The sequence below is a fragment of the Pyxicephalus adspersus genome, chromosome 2 (assembly GCF_032062135.1).
Source record: "Pyxicephalus adspersus chromosome 2, UCB_Pads_2.0, whole genome shotgun sequence".
NCBI lineage: Eukaryota > Metazoa > Chordata > Amphibia > Anura > Pyxicephalidae > Pyxicephalus > Pyxicephalus adspersus.
The window spans coordinates 81,711,168-81,732,811 of record NC_092859.1 but is presented as its reverse complement, the minus strand read 5'-3'; positions in this window follow the sequence as shown (position 1 = coordinate 81,732,811).

The following is a 21,644-nucleotide window of genomic DNA, read 5'->3' as shown; positions in this document are numbered from 1 at the left end:
CTTTTTTCCCCATGCAAGTTAACTTAAAGTTTACTTGCAAGGGGAAAAATTTGCAACCCCTCCTGCAACCCAGTATAAATTAGGAATGGGATTGGGGTTGCTTCCTGCCCTTTCATTCCCACTGCATGTTAAGAGTCTCCAATAGGCAAAAGAAAGAAAACACTATTTACAATTTATCTTGTGCATGTTTTTAAAACAATTTGTGTAATTTCAAGTTAAACTCCATTTGGCTTTTTTAGGTCTAATACTACTATTGTAAAAAAGGAGAATGGACTAAGATAAGTTGGCGGTAAAGTGTGAGGTCAAAACACTTTACACAGTCCTGTCACCTGTCCCCGTGGAAACACTTGCTTTGAGTAGGTGGCTTTGCCAGTAAACCTTGATGTGTGTTTTTTCTCTTATGAATTTTTGAAAACTTTGAAATGAAAAGAAAAGCTAACGTATAATAAATCAGAACAACATTAGGGTGAATGGGTAATGGATGTCAGGGTGTGCATTATTCAAATCTGAATGTACTTTTTTAGACTTTTTATTAAAAGAAAATACAATTAAAAGTAAATGTAAATTGAGAACACCTCTGCTTCAAAACAGTTCCCTGTATAAAAAAAAGGAACATCTTACTCCATACTAATGAGTATAGTTAATATGAATATGAATGATTATAGTTAAAAAAAAGTATTACATTTAAGTATAAAAAACACCTAAAACCAAGATTAAAAAAATCAGGAAAATATGCTCAACTCTAAGAGTTCTATTTATAAAAATGGAATCAGACATTTACCTTGTGGGAATCCTTCAGGTCCAGTAGTTGATTTTTATCAGGGAACATTTAAGGGAATATCAGATTCCCTGTTTTATAAATACAGCCCTAAGTCTAAGTCTGCCACCCAGGAAGACCTTGGGGTACTTGCCACAGCTTTATGCTCTTCTCATTATTGCTGACAAATATCCTATACCAAAATGTATACACCAATGGGAGAGAGAGCTTGGTTTACATTTACCCCATGTCAGGTCAACTGCACGATTATTTCCTCTTATGAAGCTTCTATAGCTTATAGGTATCAAGAAATTAATTATACATTTTTTGTCCAGATGGTATAAGACACATTTTTACATAGATATTATCCATCTTTTTCAAGTAGTTGCTGGAGATGCCAAAATGGGAAACATGATCCACAAGGATGAAAGAATGATTTTATTGAATTTGGATCATGATCCACATTATTTAGTCCTGTCAAAATTAGGTAAACTTTGTTTTCAAGTTTGTAAGTTTATTCTTCACATTACAGGATTTCAAAGGCTGTGGCTACTGCACACACATTTCCCCCCGTCTTTACCATCTTCATTCATTGTCCTATAAAAAATACAATAGGTTACTTCATATGCACTTAGTTAATGCTGTCAAGGCTTGTATAGCTTCCCTTTAGAAGAACCCCAGCCTCACCTACAGTAACTCAATTTTTTTTAAATTAATAAAATAAACAATATCATGCACATGGAAGATTCAACAGCCTCCTTAAAGGCCACCTATGCTCAATTTCACCTAACTTGGTTCTATTGGAACCAAGTTGGAGTTTAATTTATATAGTTGTCTCTTTTGCCACATAGTTGCCACATAGTTGCCACATTCCCCTTTTCCCCTTTTCCAGTTCCTTGTCTTTTTCCCTTTTTTTCTAGTTATTATTATCCCCCTAAAAATACATTTTTTAAACCTAAGTTGGCAGACTGGACATGTTTATTGTATCATTATCTCCATACTTTTTCACTCTCTATGTTTTAAACAGGGATGATTACCATACTACTGGATTGTGTAATTTCATGTTCTTAGTTGTTGATAGTACAGTTATTTCTTAATAGAAATTCTTTTTAAGATATTATGATATATATTAGGATAAAATGAGAGAAAATGCTATGTTAATTTATTAGGTCTAATTTAATAAAGCTCTCCAAGACTGGAGGTGATAGACTATTATGGGAGAACCTGGGTGATCCAACAAACTTGGAATGGATCTGGTGCAGAANAGCCCTAAGTCTAAGTCTGCCACCCAGGAAGACCTTGGGGTACTTGCCACAGCTTTATGCTCTTCTCATTATTGCTGACAAATATCCTATACCAAAATGTATACACCAATGGGAGAGAGAGCTTGGTTTACATTTACCCCATGTCAGGTCAACTGCACGATTATTTCCTCTTATGAAGCTTCTATAGCTTATAGGTATCAAGAAATTAATTATACATTTTTTGTCCAGATGGTATAAGACACATTTTTACATAGATATTATCCATCTTTTTCAAGTAGTTGCTGGAGATGCCAAAATGGGAAACATGATCCACAAGGATGAAAGAATGATTTTATTGAATTTGGATCATGATCCACATTATTTAGTCCTGTCAAAATTAGGTAAACTTTGTTTTCAAGTTTGTAAGTTTATTCTTCACATTACAGGATTTCAAAGGCTGTGGCTACTGCACACACATTTCCCCCCGTCTTTACCATCTTCATTCATTGTCCTATAAAAAATACAATAGGTTACTTCATATGCACTTAGTTAATGCTGTCAAGGCTTGTATAGCTTCCCTTTAGAAGAACCCCAGCCTCACCTACAGTAACTCAATTGTTTTTAAATTAATAAAATAAACAATATCATGCACATGGAAGATTCAACAGCCTCCTTAAAGGCCACCTATGCTCAATTTCACCTAACTTGGTTCTATTGGAACCAAGTTGGAGTTTAATTTATATAGTTGTCTCTTTTGCCACATAGTTGCCACATAGTTGCCACATTCCCCTTTTCCCCTTTTCCAGTTCCTTGTCTTTTTCCCTTTTTTTCTAGTTATTATTATCCCCCTAAAAATACATTTTTTAAACCTAAGTTGGCAGACTGGACATGTTTATTGTATCATTATCTCCCTACTTTTTCACTCTCTATGTTTTAAACAGGGATGATTACCATACTACTGGATTGTGTAATTTCATGTTCTTAGTTGTTGATAGTACAGTTATTTCTTAATAGAAATTCTTTTTAAGATATTATGATATATATTAGGATAAAATGAGAGAAAATGCTATGTTAATTTATTAGGTCTAATTTAATAAAGCTCTCCAAGACTGGAGGTGATAGACTATTATGGGAGAACCTGGGTGATCCAACAAACTTGGAATGGATCTGGTGCAGAATAGAAAATGTTTGCCAACTAATATCAAATTACTTTTAGAAAATCTATTCCAGGCTGGATTGATCACCCAGGTTCTGTTATGGTAGTCTATCCTCTCCAGTCTTGGAAAACCTTAATCATTCAGTCTCAATGTATTTATTATTCATCGTATTTTTACTCTTTTTTCAGTCCTGTCGATCTGGTTAGTTTAAATAAGAATTTTAAATAAATGGATAATGAGACTCTGTATATATTATCAGACTTTGCAATGACACTTGGAAACACTGAATTGGCCAATGGGTTATGGGCCATATGACAGAATTAAAGGCTTTTGCACTGTAAAGCTTATATTTGCACAGATTCTGCGGAAATGTCCCGCTCATCCCTATTAAAAACCTGCATTACTAAACAGTACAAGCAGCTAGAGAAGTGAGGGCTTGATCTAAAGCTAGTGTAGCTGTTCAGTCTTGAGCATATTGAAATCATCCTGAACATTGAACTTTTCAGTTATAATAGAAATGAATAATTCCCTTGTTTCAATATTATCCCAATTTTAAGAATGTAGTATGTAATGTCCATCTGTACATTAGCAAGGGGCTGAAGCTGAGTGTTTGGCTTGAGGTCATTGATGTGGGTGCTTCCAGCTCATCATTGCTTGTGACCATTGCACATCTTGGGTTGTAGGCCCATTGTCAAGGAAAACAGGTTAGCAGTTGGTGGTCATTATGGAGCTGCCCCTGGTAATCACCAGTCAATGATCACCATCATATTTATTGACCTGCAAAGCTCATTGCCTACAGTCTTTAGGAGCTTGTTAGTAATGTACACAGTGGCCAGAGGCTGTCTTTTGTGCACATTTAGGGACTTACAAATGTTGTTTACCTTGCCAACTAAACAGTTGCCAAGGTAACTCTGGTTCAGCTTCAGTTATGCTTGAAGCTGAATATTTGCTTCTTTTTTGTCAAATGTCCAATGGATGGAACAGATGCCTCTTTAAGCAACACTATCCAAGACACTGGTCATGAAAAGCAGTGGAACGTTGTTATTTATATAGGAACACAAATGTAAACTGCCCATTGGGCATTTTCTCTTTTTTTATGAGTCACTGTGTTTGTGGAACAGTTTATATTTTTTAATTTATATTTACTAAAGAGTTCAGATAATCACACAGAGTAATAAGGCAAAAGAAGATTTTTGCTGTGAAATGTTTATTAGTCAGAGAACAGTACACAAAGGTTTTACCATTATTCAACAATAAATATAAAATAACATCCCTTTTTTTAGAAATCCATGTAACCATTAAACTTGCTTGAATTTAAATACATTTAACACATCAAAAAGAAATCTTCTTTTATCAAGGTCACCTATGAATAGTGCCCCCCTGTAGCATATTTGATACAAAGCTTGTAATTGTTATTAAAGAAAAAATCTTTTTTATGCACCAATTACTAGCTGCCCTTTGTTGTCTACAGCTTGTTATTTTGTCACAATAACCATAGTTTTTGCAACTTTTTCACTTTCTTCTTTTTCCTGTAAATGTTAATGATTATCATATGCTTATAAATAAATGGTTACTTCGATACAGCTGTTAATTGTCCTCATTTAATTTTATTACTTCATAAAAAAAAAAAAACTATCTGAAAGAGCATGGACTAAATGATTATTGTATTTTATGAAGTCCATCTTCTTAAAATCTTGTTCTAGACAATAATTTTGTAGTTATTTGAGTAAAAACTTCTCAGCTGTCGTTAAAATGTTCGTGATGGAAATTTAAGCACATTTTAGAAATGGCTCAATTCTTTATTCTCAAGCAGGTTCTTAGGTTTCATTACTTTATCATTATGACTATGCTCTGTAGTTTCAAATGTCATTGCTAAGGTATTGTCTTATGTCAAGAAGTTACCTTTTACCCTTTTCTTATGCTTTTCCTCTTTAGAGATTTGGAGAATTTTATTACACTTATAACCTATTTCACATACCTACAAAAAAAAAACCAATGAATATGAACAAACACTTTAATGAGAAATATTGTTTTTGTGTAACTGTATGTGGATAATACATGTAATATTAATGTTTAGGATGAACAAACCTCTCCAGTTTTGATTTGCTGCAGGTTAAGTAAATCTTGTTTAAAATTTTGAAAGATAATAATAGTAATCGGAGTCAGAACAGGCTGGGGCCAATGCAATAGAGAAACAGAGAGTGAATTCAGGGTCAAGCCAGGGTCGGTATTGAAAAAGTCATGGGCATATCACAGCAAGAAGCCAGTTGAGGATCTAGCAACTAGAGCCTGGAACTAAGATTCCCAGGATTGAATCCAAGAATCAATCTGCTCATTAGCTGCAGCACACACTTCAAAAACCCCTCCAGCTGTGCACAGACTCAGTATACTTAATCATCAAGATAATAATCGAAATAATTCATAAAAGTGTACAGAAGGAGCAGTAAACGTATTGCACTGAATATATTCTGAAGTTATATTCATTTAAATGTTCCCAATAAAAAATAATATTATCTTAGTTCTACTTTAATAATTTGCAGTCAGACAGGTGTTTATTGCAAAGAGGACAGACATTATCCCTACTTACCTGCCTGATTGCTGTTTTCTTCAGTCAAAAATGGATGCTGAGATATCCGGTCCATCCCATCTTGCCCTGTAGTTGCCAAGACTGAATGAACTCCATGCATCTGTGTGGGAGTTATATCATTCCGGGTCTGCCCAATCTTAATGGCTGAAGATCAAATCCAAGAAGAGATGAAGAAAGATGGCAGGGGCAACTGCAATCAGACATGTAAGGTTATTTTACTGCAGAAATGAAACCGCCTGATGGTATTGCCACTTTGTCGGGGTACAATGGCTTGGTTGTCCAAACGATCATCAATTCCTAGGAAAAATCTGTGAGCTTTTTTAAAAACAAATATAATTTTGCCAAATATTGTGAGCATTGTATTCCTGAAAACTTGTAATAATAATGACAGGTCCACTTATGAATATAATAGTTGGTATCACTAAACGTTTCCAGTTAATGAGTTAAAAGTGTTGGCCTTATGAGTCATATTATAGAGACATGGCGTTCTCTTTCCGTCTTTTAAAAATTATTTTCAGTTTTATACATTTTCTGCTTCTACTATAATAATCTTTGTCATATGATGTCCTTGTTCAGGCACTTCCTGCTATTGGGTGACAATGCTCTAACCTTGTTTATAATTTTACTCCTGTATTGTCACCCTACCACATTTACTTCCAATGGCGCTTCTGTTTTATTATCCTTAAACACAGGCTTCTACTAATGGTTCTTTCAGCACATAATACTCAGGTATGGTGCACTGTTAGCACCATAAGTAAACCTTGCGGCCATAACTGGTGTGCATAGAGACAGAAATTGGTTGCAAATAGGTTGTAGAGCAATTAACAGCAATGAAATGCAATAGAACCAAATAGTAATTCTTTAAAATACACAGTGCCTCTGTTAGGGTTTCTAGCAACTTTAAATAACAATGAATAGTTACATTAAATAATAATAAACCTTCAAATAGAAATGGAAAAACAGGTTTTTGGACATTTTAAGCCTTGACCTTACATGTAAGCCTAGCATTAACTCTAAAGACAAGGCTTACACCTGTAGACATAGTCATATTACTTGAATGCTAGATGTCCCAACTGCCAATGACTCACAGACAAAAAATAATAATGAGGAAATCAATGCGGTAAGTCATGTGAACAAAGTACTTTTCTCATTTACATATATATGTATACCAAGAAGGTACACCTGGCCTAAATTAGAAGTGAAAAAAGACCAGAAAACTACTCATAAAAAGCTAGGGTGGCATATGGTTGTGTAGGAGACATAAATGGCACAATGTTGACAGCCAGGTTTCTACACTATTTAAACCAGGCTCTTGACTATGTTGAAAAAAAAAACATAGAAATTTACATTATTTATATTTTGAAATTTCAAAATGTACAATACATACAGCTAAATAAAAAGCTTTCCTTCCACTGACACTCCTACTGTTACTATGAAATTCCATCTTTGAACTTTCCTTTTCCCGTTGTGCCACTATTTAGCCCTTTTAACTTCCTTTTAATTTCTTTTAAGTCCTTTTCATTTCTTTTCTCAGGAGTTCTGTGAACATTTAACTAATGAATGTTTTATAAATTATTTTGTGTAGTCTGCTTTTATACGAGATAATACTTCTTTCTCTCCTAAACAGAGCAGCAGGGTCACATATTCTTCACTTTGTTGATCCAAATTGGCTCAGGAATCTAAAGAGAATCTAAGAATGAAAGAGCTGAAACATGAACAGACACTGAAAGAGATTTGAAAATGCGCAAGAGATCAGCAGGATGCAAGGAAAATTTAATCACCATAGGGAAGCAATGTACTAACCATCTTCTAGGTAATAACACATTTTGTTCCATTTATACCTTTGAAGATTATAACTACAGTAACTGTAAACTATTAAACTAGAGGAACAGAAATGGAGAGATGTGGATAGGAACTAGAGACAGGAATAGACTTTCTTGATTTTTTCTAAACTAAATAGTCTAGTCTAACATTTTCTAAACTACCTTTGTGATAACCATTGTGAGATATTAATGCAAATTTTCTACGCTTGTGATGAGGAAGACACAGTTATGATGGGAGTCTGTTGTCCAGTAAAAGATTTAATGTAATAAAAAACTGTGCTATCAGCAGAACTCCATTCAGAAATTCCCGGGCCCCATACCAGAGACGCTCCTTTGGCCCTCATGTCTTAAAGTTCCAGTATTGCCAAAGTATTGCCAAAGTCAAACTCTTTTGATTGGAGCCTGGTACAAGTACCTCTTGTCTCCCCCTGATAGAAGCCCTGGCTATCAGTTAACTGAACCATCCACTGGCTTCTTTTATGTCTTTGGGACTCCAGCATGCTGATTTCATTCATCCTATTTTAGTATCCAGTTTAGTGCCCAGTCAGATAGGTCAAACAAATAGATATTCAGTTAAAAAAATGTTTCCCCTGGGGGTGGCTTGATTCTCTTCCTTCCTGTACCAGTTGATACCAACCCAAAGGCCTGGACCCAAGCATAAAAAACACAAAGTAACAGTAGTAACCATTTTATTTAAGGGCAGTGAATACAAACCCTGAAAGAAAGGAGTTAGGGATAGGATGACTTCCAAAAAAGAATGAAAAGAATAATAGGTAAAAGCAAGCGTGAGCAAAACAATAGCATACACACTCTTATATTAAACAATAGCTTGTTCTTTTTAAAAACATAGATAAATATTCTATATTTACTCACATGCACAAATATATTTGCATGTGCATTCTGTTTAAGGTACAGCACAAAATGTTTCCAATAATTCCCTAAAAATCTGATGTCTCTTCTTCTTTAATAATTTTCTCTTAAAGTTCTCAGATTACTGAGTCACAACACTGTATGGCATATCTAGGACAGGAAATGCAGGGCATTAATATAAATACTGCATAGTTCTCTAGACTTTTAAAACAATAATTTAGAATGCTAAAGCTTTTACCACTGGATTTTGAAATAGAAATACCCTCTAGGCACTTTTATATAGGTATTATATAGTTTGTTTTTTTTTATAATTGTTTGCTAAATAATTTATTGTTAAACTATTAATAGTCATTTAAATGGGAAAAACCTATGCAGACTAAAGGTAAAGGTAATTCTGTTTAAAATGTGTATTCCCTGGTTCTCTCTTTCCCCTCTCATTAACATTATTATGACATTTTTCAACAAAATTTTACTGTTTTAATTACATATCTTTAGACCCAGTGATTCCATAATTTGATTATGTTTTAGTGCCATTGTATGTCATATTTAGAGTAAATCAGTCTAAAAAGCCTAAAGAAGTGGACATGTGTAGACATTTTGGTGCATGATTAATTACCGGTAAGTCTTGTGTGGGAGGTATCAAAGTTTGTCACTGTCCCAGGCTGCATTGAGTTTGTAGATGCCAATCCAGGAAGATTAAAGTAATACTAAACAGGTTTGGGCAGTAAATGGCCATTGTGCTTTTAAAGATTCTCAGGCTTCCACCAATGGGAAATTTGATCAGTGCACAGTCAGTCTTTGATATATATATGATATAGATACATTTTTTCCAGTTCCAAATGTGACATTCTTAAGGGCCTCTTTTTTTGGTTAACATTGCAAGGGGGTTTATTTCAGATATCCCTAGACCAACGTGTTGTCAAGTCAAGTAAACTAAAATTTTAACTAAACTTTTTAGTCAACAGCTTGGACCTTTTTTTCAGTTTTTAACCCAGCAAATCACCTTTTCAGTATCTCTGTAGGTAAAGGCCCAGGTTCCAGTCTCTTTCATGAAGGGATCAAGATGCACCAATCATTCACAAAACAGGCTAATACACTAAAATAAAACTCTCAGGAGAGAGGAAAATTACATTTATCTGAAGAGACAGACTGACAGCCAAGAACTGGAGCACAAACAAAATTACCACTTAAGTGCTCTAAATTCTCAAACCTACAAAGAACTATGTTATATTCAAAAGAATAAAAGCTCTATGGAATAAACTCCTTGATCAGCCACACAGAATCACTAAGACAGAACATGACAAAGATACATACACGATTAGGTTGTCTGCCCTGCCAAAAAGGGTGGCTGAGGGCAAATGAAATCAAGAAGTAGGTGGAGGGCTAGCATGACTAAAGACGAAGGGGCAGCACCGAAAGTGTTAGGTATGAACAGGAGTTCAAGAAGAGGCCACTGAGGGATTGAGCAAGTTGAAAAAGGGGGTGGAGAGAACAGGTGGTAAAAGGGGGTTGTGTGGTTGAGGGTTCACTTTTTAGTGGCTAGGAACAGTTTAACCAACCCACCCACCCTTAGGGCCAGATGAGGAGGGCATTGTGAGAATAACACATATAACAAATGTGTTATGTTTCATAATTTAAGTTAAATGATAATTGTGAATAAACGGCAATTTTGCAATTGAAATGGTAGAGGTTGGTTGAAGGGGGATTGTGGCCCTCTTAAGGTACCACATTCTAGCCATCTGCTGCTTAGCAGAAAAGGTTGGACCTCTAGAGAAGATATCACCGAAAAATGATCTAAGAATCATTGGTGTACCTGAGTTCCTAAAATACATTTTGCTACCCAAACACTGCACCAAAATGATTTCAGGTTTGCTAGACCTAAAAATATCTTGCTAAAGAGAAAATAAAAACTTCAGACCAACATACAAGGAACCCACATGACAAACCCTAGTTACTCTACACTATTTAAATTACATGAAACATTTTGCACCACCTGTCCCTACCCCAAATAAAATACTGCCTGTTCTTGATTTTTATTGTGGAACTACAGTTCCACCTTAACACAGCCAATCGCCCTTTCAGGGTGGGGACAAGACTGCCCGACAGGATGACCCTGATGGGTATAAAGTTTCATAACCATTTGTTTCATTGCTTACTTAAATATATAGTTATATGGATTTATAGTTAAGTAAAAGAGCCCTAGCAGAGAGTGCACATTTTAATATTGAACTTTGTGAATCGGAATCAAGGTCTACATAAACGTAAATAGTTTTGATGGAATCATTAGGTTTCTGATAGGTACACAATAATAATATATGTAAAATGGTGGAAGAATAGGAGAGCATTTTACCTGATTTTACCTTTTACTTTACAAAGAATACCAAATCAATGCATTGAAATGTAAAAACACTTGATTTTTATTTATACACGAGTCAATTGCTGCAGTCATTTTAGCTTCATCTTACTCAAAAAGTTAAGTAACGTTTTTTGGCGCAGTAATAATTTGCTATTTTATGTGGACGCTTATATTCCTATAGTAAATCAATCCCATTGTCCCCTCATGGTGTTCCAATATTCATGTAAATAATGTTCACACTATGGGCCTGACACAGCAAACCTGGAATGGATCCTGTCCAGCATTCAAAACATTTGCAAGCAAATAGCAAATGTCTTTGAAGAAATCTATTCCAGGTTTGCTGGATCACCTAGCTTCACTGATGAAACTGTATCCTCTCCAGCCTTGAAGAACTTTTATAAATCAGGCCCTATTATGTTATATTACAAAAAAATGTTTGATTGAACAAAGTTCAATGTCTTGTATGGTCTGCCAAATACACATTTGTAAATATATGTGAATGTTTATAAGATGCTATAAAGTTTAGATTGTAAAACAGGCTTTTACATTGTTCATCCAGATTTTGGTACTTTTTTGACTACTTTTAAGAGTAGTATCTGCTACAAAAAGATTTTTTGAATCACAAAATCTCAAGGATTTAGGCAGAAGGCAAATTCTGCTCTTTATGCCTTTGTACTCTTCTACTTCTAAGTTCTTGTACCCACTGTATACATAAAGCATGTAACATACACCCTAAAAACTTCATCCAAGTACCTTGACTGTATGCTGCATGCCTTGCTCATCTGCTCCGGCCATCTTTTTTCAAATGTTATTACCATTTTCAAAAAAATTGGAATTTTGGCAAAACATAATGCCAAATTAAATTGCCAAAAAAATGAATTACAAAAAAAAACCTATTGGCAATATTAAAGCCACGCCTCCGTAGAAAAACCTGTAAGTGCAGAGAAGAACGCTTGCTCCCTCTGTGGAAAATTGCATTCTCTGCAGATGATTGGGCAGCTAATAAATGCAAACTTTGAACACATGCACTTTTTGATGCACTTGGAATGAATTTAGCTTGTTAAAACTTAAGTTTCAAAAGAATTGAATTGATCACTGATCTATCCCTGTTCTGTCCTAGGTCTTTGCTATCTTCTTTTTTTCCTGAAGATCTATGGCTATGTTACTTGTACATACCAGGATGACATAACTCCAGAGAAGGGCTATGGGAGTTTATTTATTCCCAACATTGGCAAGTTAGGATTGTGGAGGTTTTTCAGGTAACCAATTGTGAACACATGCACAGTTTAGCAAAATTTGACAGCTGGGTGGCAATCAGGCAAGTAGGAGCAGTTATTGCAGAAGGCATATTGCCTGTCCCTTTCTTGAATAAACACCTGCCTGAATCCCTCATGTTAAAAGTGGGACTTTAGTACCACTTTAAGTAATTATAACATTATTGCCTAATTAAATCGCACCTATCACCACCAAAAATGTTTAGGACCCCTCCTCTTCAGTTTTACCTATGTGGTGGTAAAGCCTAAATAGAAGCCTGCAGCTTCCTGGGATACCTACATCAGGTATCCCATGGGGCTTTGGGTTGCTTCTGCACATGCATGATCTCTGGCAGATGGGGCTTTCCCTGCAATGTGAAAAAATGCATGTGCAGTAGGATTTCTTTTTAAATTCACAGGAGAAAGTGTCACCCGATCTCGCATTGCAGAAGCAGGAAGAAGACGGACACAAATGATGGTGCCGCTGGTTCCTCTGTGTAGGAACAAAGACATAATCCAGGACAGTATGGAATCGGATGGAAGTTGATTGTGGAGGGATCCAGGGCTCTGTGGAAAAAAAGGTAATTTTTTTTAATGAAAGTTCCGCTTTAAGAGACCTATAGTGAAAATTAATGGGAAAAGCTCTAATGTATACGGTACATAAAAGTACAAAAGATGAAGTGGTTGTTTTTTGATCGTGTTTTGCATTTAGTGAGATTTGACCAAACAGTACCCTTATAATTAATTTTGAATTGTTAGGAAAAATAAGATTTGGGGAATATTGCTGAAATGTGTTTACTTCTTTCCTGTCTCTTTCATGTCTCTCTTGTAGAAGGAGACAATTGATTTGATTGGTCTTTATGTGAATTTTATTGCTTGTATTACCCTATTTTTAGAGATGCCATTTTCTTGACGTTTACAAAACATGTAATTGTTTCAAAATAATTATCTCTGGGTAATAGTTTGCTAGTTCATTTGGCTTGGCTTAACATGAATTTATATATTTGATCCTAATAAGGTAACAGTGGCCAGATATCTATGAAAATATTTTTTTGTAAAACATATTTTTCAGTAAATATACAGAGCTTTATTATTTTGGAAACCAATCTGATTTTATGTATGCAATATTTTAACACTGCTTTGCACAACATTCAAACCATCCACTAAGTGAAATTAAAACCTAAAATGTGGTATTTGTGAAGCAATGCTTACATAAATTAGCCTAAATTAAGTGCTATATTTAAACTGTGTCTGTGAGCCGTGTCAAAAACTCTCATGATTGATTATTCTGCTGGTTCTGTGCATATATACAGATATATTTTTAGAAGTTCCACTCCATATGAATTTATGTAGAATCATTTTGCTCCAACACCGTTTTAAAATATTTCTGGAAAAATATAAAGAATATAACCTATACATTTGTTGCTAAATTAATTCTGGTTATGTTTTGGTAGAGTTTTCTTTCATTCAAAATATGCAATTTACCTGCTCAGAGTAATTATTTTTGTTTGTGCTGGGGAAATTCTATTATGCTCATTTATAACTCACTATGATAAAAGCATGAAAAATCCTCACAGACCATTTTAATTTTCATTTTGGAATTTGTTTATTATGTTTGATTACTAGCTACTATGAACTTTGAATAAACGAGTGCTCTACTGGGGAGTGGGGAGGGAGGCACCCTGCTGCTTCTAACACCATGCTAAACGACATTGGGGGACAGCTGTACACACGCTAGTGTATGTACGTATCTTTACTGTTCATTGGATTTTGTGACATTTAGGCAATTCATGGAGTCCTGGGTACAAAAAAAAGGTATCATTGTTTCAAAACTGTTAATGGTAGTACTGTGTGTTTGGGTGAAATTGTTTTAGCAGCTTTGGACTTATTTACTTTACTTTTTTACATAATAGTTAAAAGCTAATCTCCAGTTCAGTCGAACCTTTATTCCTCAGAAAGCAATAGAACAGATAGCATTATAGAAATGGCCGTATTTGTTAAACTGAGTATCTGGCTCCAGTAAAGTTTGAATCACTGACCTGGACAAGTATACACATCTCTTAATTCAGAGTAAGTTCAGCCATCCTTTATTGCATGATTTTGTAAGGCATTCTGTACTGTAATTCCAGACCCTGATGTCATAATCTACAATTGAGGACCAATAGCCCTTCCTTGTAAGTGAGGATGCTGAGGACCTGACCCCAACCTGGAGAGACTTCAGCTGCAGATTATTTTTAATAATCCTTGGAGTATGTCCTTGATTGTAACTACTGAAGACAGTAAGGATCTTCTACTTCTCAATAAAACATCCTTGTTTCATATTCTATGAAAACAAAATGTGAGTGAAAGAAAAAGTGAAAAATATTTATTATGCCATTAATGTGTACATGTGCTCCAGCCATACTGGCCAAAGCCACAGATTTGCTAAGTTCCCCCATTCATGGCAGCACAATATTTATCTTGCTTTTGTCTCCCCTCCCTCTTTTACTGTGCAATGAAAAAAAAAATGAATAGTTGGTTATTTTGCATATTAATTTAAAGGTTCAAAACAGTTATGAGGAAGAGAATTTAACCTCCAGGCTTACAAAACTTAATTTTATTATTCCAATGAATTGAACATAAATGGCTATGGCTGGGGTGTGTTGTTATTTATGCAACAATATTACTTACCTCCTTTACTCCTGATGAAGCAGACTTGTATCTGTGAAACGTGTTGAGAAGGAAAGGCGGCATTGTTAAAAAGATTTTTGATATATGCACATCTTTTTTTTTATATGTACTGTTTTTAATGACATTGTAATTAATAAAATACTTACCTTCTTTTAAAAAGAGAAATGCTATTGGTTGTTTTTGCCACTGAAATATCCCTAAAAACTAAAAAAAAAAAAAAGGTTGTAGCGCCCTTCTAATGTTGAACTCTAGGCATAATGTGGTTCCACAGTATTATGTAATTTCTGGTCTGGGTCAGTGCACTGTATGAACTGTGGAGGAACTTCTGGGTGCAGAAGCTGGGCAGTGCTGTGCAAGGATCCCCATGTGGCTGCTGAGCAGTGGACTACCTGCTGAGGGAGGACTGTGATCTCCAGCTTTGTAAGTGACTGTTACGTTGCCTGAGGGTACCCGGGAAGTGAGCGTTCCTGTTTCCAGCCATCTTTATTTTTAGTGTTAAAGGTGAGAGAGTGCTGTTGCCAGTGATTGGGGACAGACTGTTCATGATTCCCCTTAATACTCACCCTGCCCTGGATCACTAGAATTTAGCCAGGGAAGAAAGACTGTTGTATAGCCGGTGCTAATATTACCAAAGCTGCAGGACTACTATTTTATCTGTTCTCCTCCTTCATTGGTGACTGCTACTTTTTCATTTGCTTAAGAAGCAACTACAGCTTTCTTCTGGGCTGTGTGACTCTTATATGGACTAGAGAGCCACTAAGCTGCTAGAAGTACCACATCACTCAGACTGTATCTCCCTGTGTCACCCTAGGACTGCTACACATAGATACTTGGTCCTTATTTATCTGACTGGCTGTCAAGCTTACATCTGCAAGAGGATTCCAACGCCAGCTTTAGGTAAAGAGAACCTGTTGCTGCTTCTGAAAGTCAAGTTCATCCTTTGAAAATTATTGGACAGTCATTCCAGCAGAACCCAGGAGACTTAATTATCTTCACCATTCCAAGGGGGGCCCCCGTCAGTTAGAGTATCAGTGGCCTCTGGTTAGTCCATTAGTTAGGCTATCTATTTAGTTTGTCTGTGTACCTGTTGGGGGGTTTCTTGGGTAACGTTGCAGTATGCGGTACCTGTTAATTGGCTGTTCTTTTATGACATGTATTTTTGCTGTATGTGTTACACTGCATGTTCAGCTGTGGTATTGTAAGGCTTCCCTATTATTATTTTAGGACCTGTCAATGTTGTTTGCATTACAATTTTAAACACCCTTTTTATTCCAGTTATATCTGAATAAAATCAGGCTATGCACCACCAATTGTGTGGTCACTGGGGACTGGGGTTTCACCAGGGAAGGTTGGAGCGGACCCATTACATTATCAGCTAAGACCCAAGTTTTTACTACCTCAAGTTGTACTTTGACAAAGTTAGCTATCAAATCACCAAATTAAAGCCGCTAGTCCATGATAAACATAGACAAACTGAATTGCTATCTGATTGAATAAAAAATCCAGTGATACCAAAACTACACTTTTAAAATTTATAGCAGGGTTGCCATTCTGCATTCAAATGGTCTAAAAAGACTGTGTATTTTAAAGGCATATGGTACATGTCCAAGATGGCATTGTCGAACATGCCATACCTTATTTTGATTGTTCCAATACTTGTCTGTAGCCATAAAAATGGTCAGAAGTTACTAACAGTATTCTTCTCTTCATAGACATAGACTTTGAATAAATCCATTCCAGGTTTGCTGAGTCGCCCAGCTTTGCTGATGAAAAAGTTTAATTCAGGTTAACCTATAAATCACACTGCAGTAATATCTATAAAATGTAAGGTTTTGTTTTTTTGTTTTTTTTTAAATTACAAAATTTTTACATTACAAAAATTAACAGACCAAATCTTCTAAAACTCCCTGCCAATATAGGCATAATACATTTTGCATAAATTGAATAACAACAAAATGTCTAATGAATCATAATGCGTGATTTATAACTAATCAACAATCATTATAACTTTATGCTCTCTTTCTTTGATATTCTATATTGAATTATTTCTAAGAAAGCCATATGTCTAACAGAGTTCAGATAACAACATTTCTAAAGAAGGCTAAGCCTGCCTAAGTGTTTTTTTTCCAGTATTTCCTAAAGGTTTTCTTTTTGCTCTATTCCTTCCATTAGTGAGAAGCTTTTTTTCTTTGAAAGCCTTAAAGTATATGGTTAGAATTATTTTATGTTTAGTTAGAGGCTTTCTCACCATTTTACTAATTTTGTCGATTTTATAAACAGAGTTGTGAAAAACTTTGCAATTTTTATTTACTGTTTTATTTACTGAAACTGTAAAAGTGTTTTGCCTTTCATTTCTTTTTTACCGTACATTTCAACATAATATATTTTTCAGTGTTTGCAATTTATTTTTTAACCTTTTTTCTCCTTTAAAAGATTTCCTTTTTTGAACTTGTGTTCAATTAACAGAAAAACAAATAACAAACCAGCTTTTGCTAAAATATTCACCTTCAATTGTAAGATTTCCTTCATAATATTTTTCTTATGCCCTAGATGTCTTCAGTTTGATAGTGAGCATTATTCAACTCACTTCCCTAAGAAAAACCGTAATGAAATCATCTCTCTTTTGCTCTGATTTCTCCTTATGTCAGCATGCTTATTTATTGTCATGACTGCGGGATGCCAGAGACTCCCACACCTTCCCTCAAACTCTAACACAACACGTTCCTGTAGCTAAATGGCCCGCAGGCCTTTTTATTACAATTTCAACAAAAAATTTAATAAACATAACTAGCATAAATAACATATTATATAACAACTTAAATACCTAATCTTTAGCATAAATCAATCATAAATATGAATAATACTAACAAATTAATCATCCCTTCTAAACATTAACCCCTGTCATTACCCTTTCTGGTTGCCGGTCCTCAAAGGTCCACACTACCAACTGTTACCTGTGACAAATCAGATATTTTTGCTCCCAGTTGCCTTAAACACCCAGGTTGGAACGATATCCACCACACTGTGTGCAGCCCCACCATAAAAACTCCACCTCCACTTATCCTCCATCAATCTGGAGCCTCCACACCAAGAATAGATCTCCCAACCCCACCAATGATACCACTGTAACAGACTACCCTTGAGGAACTCATCCGCCACCGCATCACAAGCGAGACCCCTCACGCTTTAGTGCTCCTCCACACCCGTCAGGCACCTTGAACCACATCCTGTATCTCCCAACACCACAGATCCAACCCCACCTCATTCAGATGTCCCCCATCACACTGCAAATACATACCCATCTCCACTTCCAGCTCCCCGTATCCCACCACCAATCCTCCATTCCATACCACAAACCTCCCCACCTCCTTATTTAACTTTACCTTGGCCTTGTTCAACCACCCCACGAAACGTGCTTGTCACGTATAACAGTCATTTGAGGCCTTCTACGGGTGGCCTCCGGACACCCAGGACCGACCTTATCCGGATTAGCCCTGTGGAAAGCTCTCACTAGACAACTAGCATTAACGTCGGTCGCTGGAACCCACATTCTCTCCTCCGGACCGTACCCCTTCCACTGAACGAGATGTGACAGTGCTGCTCTCCATCTCAACCTTGCCACCACATTTAACTATACTATCACCATCTTTGCAAATGCAGTATGCAATCTAAGGAAATCCCACTTAATATCCCCTGTCAGTGCCCTCACTGCCTGAACACCCAAGTCATTACCCCTAGCATGAGGCACCACCACATCCAGCTGTCTATCCAGATGCACAAATCTATGAATTTCAGGCAGCAACCTGCCCCATTGCATACCCAGTACCCTGATCCATCGCTCCACGCGTTCTGCTCAGGAAATGCCCAGCTGTCAGCTGTCTGGCTCCGTGACACACATAAGAATGCCCCACTAACCAAATAAGGCCTGGATTACCACCTAAAAAAAGCAACATCAGCAATTCTCACAGAACACCTCCCCCCCCATACTACCCCCCTCAAAAAAATCCTCCCCTCTACACCTCTCATCAACCTCTTTTCATATATCTTTTATTCTGTTTAAAAAGAAAATGCCAAACCTGCCAGTTTTTGATTTGCCACTGATGCCCCCTCACAAAGCAACAACACAAAAAATACAACAGCAACCTGAATTTAAATGAATCAAATAAATGAAATATTAAATGAACCGGTGGTGGAAAAAAGGATAGACAATGAAGGGCATCCTCCAACCAGTAAATGAGGTGACTTTATCTGACATGCTGCAGCTTCCAATGCGAATCTAACCGTATACAGTAAAAAAAAAAGTACATATTTTTTAATACGGGAGGGTTATCTGTACAACTAAGAAAGACTGAAGGAAAGGCTGAACTTCAGCTTTAAAGCCTGAATATCAGTATGATATAATTGCATTCAGATTATTTCAGATTTTGAAAATTAGCTTAATGAAAGGCAGGCAAATCATAAATAACTAACAATGTCAATAATGAGCCCCAAAAGGTTGCTTTATGTAACTGCCTAAACTAAAGTTCAAAGCATTCTATCCAGAAGGATCGTTTACTTTTTATATGAGAAAGGGATGATGACTATCAAAGATTTCTAGAAACAGGTTATACAGAGTGTTAAATGTCACTATGCTCATTATCTACCCTATACATGTTCTGAATATCAATTTACTTTATATTGAACAAATAATAACAAACACTGAACCTTATATTCCCAGACACAACCCAGCCTGGATCTTCAACAACCCTTACACATGTAAATGTCATTAATTTCCATATGACACATTAAACCTGTTTTATTGTTCTCAGCTTGTTGCAAAAACACATTAGCATGTTAGAGCAACTGGTGATTTACAAATCTGGACCTAACCTACCCTTTTATGGTGCTTGTTTTTTGATCATTGTAGAGTTACTTCTATAAGGCCTAACTGCGTTAATAAGTATAGTTTTGAACTTCATGTTTAGTTTTATTCTATATTTATTAATAGATGACAGGATGTGTACATGGATGGAAAAGTCAGTGTATATGATTTACTAGAGTAATATACTGTGACACCAGGTGCCTTAGGGTGTTCTTTTATTCCAAGAAAGTGAGTTAAGCCTTAATAGAAGTCTATTCTTGTTTTCACTTATCTGACATGGAGTGTTTTTAGTGATATTCTGTAGCTGCTCACTAATACAGGTAGTGCCACTCGTGATCAAAGACCATAAAATTGGTGCTTAATAGAAACAACGGAAACTGGATAAAGGTCACAACCTTGTGAATGACTTCTGTGCAGCTCCAAATAAAGCTATTTATTTTACCAGTAAACGCAGCCTAGTTATTTTATTCTAAAAGAAAATTGTTTATAACATTCTGTTTTTTCTGTTGTCAAATTGAAATTAAAGTATACGATTACACAGTTTGATTTTCCATGGAGCTCCATGCATGTTTTTAGAAGCTGTAAGGTTTAGAAATTATTCACAGGACAGAATTACAAGCACTGTTCTTAATGGAATGAGAAAGTAGAACGTCTAGTTCTTCTATATTTTTTGGCTCTGAAAAGTCTTTGAAGCATTGACATGCTCCAATGATGAAGTTTTTATGATCCATTGGATGCATGGGATGTCTTTAGGAGAACTGCAAGGGCTCTGAAATACAAAGCTTTGTAGATAATGAAATACATTTCAAAACCTAAAGGAATAGCCATCCATCATAAATAATTACTGAGCTGTCAATAGATCATTCTAAAACCAAATGAGCCCTGTGGTCACATATACATTGTACTGCACTACTTCTTTTCCTTTCTTCAGCTTCATCAATGAACATGTTTTGCTGTTTCTCATTGTCTTTCTAAATGTACCTTTAAAAAAAAACAACACTGGAGCTGCTCTGTGATTGGCCACACTTTCATTTGGTGGCCACCAATCCACGTTTGAGGAGAGATGGCTATGTATACACTCATATCCACACCAATCCACAGTGCAGAGAAGAGGGGGGAGTGGATGTGACAGTATATTCTGAGATCTTCTGCAGCACCAAACAAGAAAAAACAGTTTTAAGAATCACAAAGACCTAATATTTGCACAGTTACATACTAAGATATTAGGCTGTCATATGCCCCCACACTCAGTTTTCTATTTCATCTGGAAGGGGGCAAAGTCAGGAACTTCTCAGCACCCCCATATTCTTGCTCTGAGCACTAGACCTTAAAGCATATTCTAGTCCTAGTACTAGTGTCTACCTATTGCATATTTTCAAAACAACAATAAATCATTGGTATATGTCAGTTATTAATAAAGGATGCCAGCAGAACATTTAGGTTACTTTATAAAACAAAGTAGGCAGATGTTCTTGTTTCTTCTAGTACATTTAACATTTATTCACATCATTTAATGTGTTAGTGTTGCAGCTATAGATTAAATTTTTCCTATTATACAAACTTTGTCATGTGTTACATTTTGCCAATGAAAAGATTCTATATTTTCTTTACCTTCTCTAGGGTCTTCTTCGTTTCTATGCTGTTTTGCTTCAAAGGGACAGTTGCAATTGCATTACATAAATCTTTGCCTCCATAACACATATATAATATTCAGTACCATACATTCTACAACATAATACCTGTCAACGCTTGTGACGTGTTTGGAAAAATAATAGTCTCTTCTGATGATAATGATGAGGTTGAAGAGACACAATTTCCATTCTTGATGTTCTGTTACATCATTTTTCAGTGACGTTAAACTTGGAACGATTTTACATCTAAAGGGTTGGATAGTTGTTTCAGGCTTACACACAGCTTTAAGGTCATCAACACATTTATTCATTTAATCAGTAGCATTTATCTGGCTCCCCTAATAGAGACCTCTGATACAGCCCCCCAGTGCACACCTTACGGATACATGGCTTAGTGAGAAACCCTCAGTGCAGACCTCAGTATAAGTATAAGAC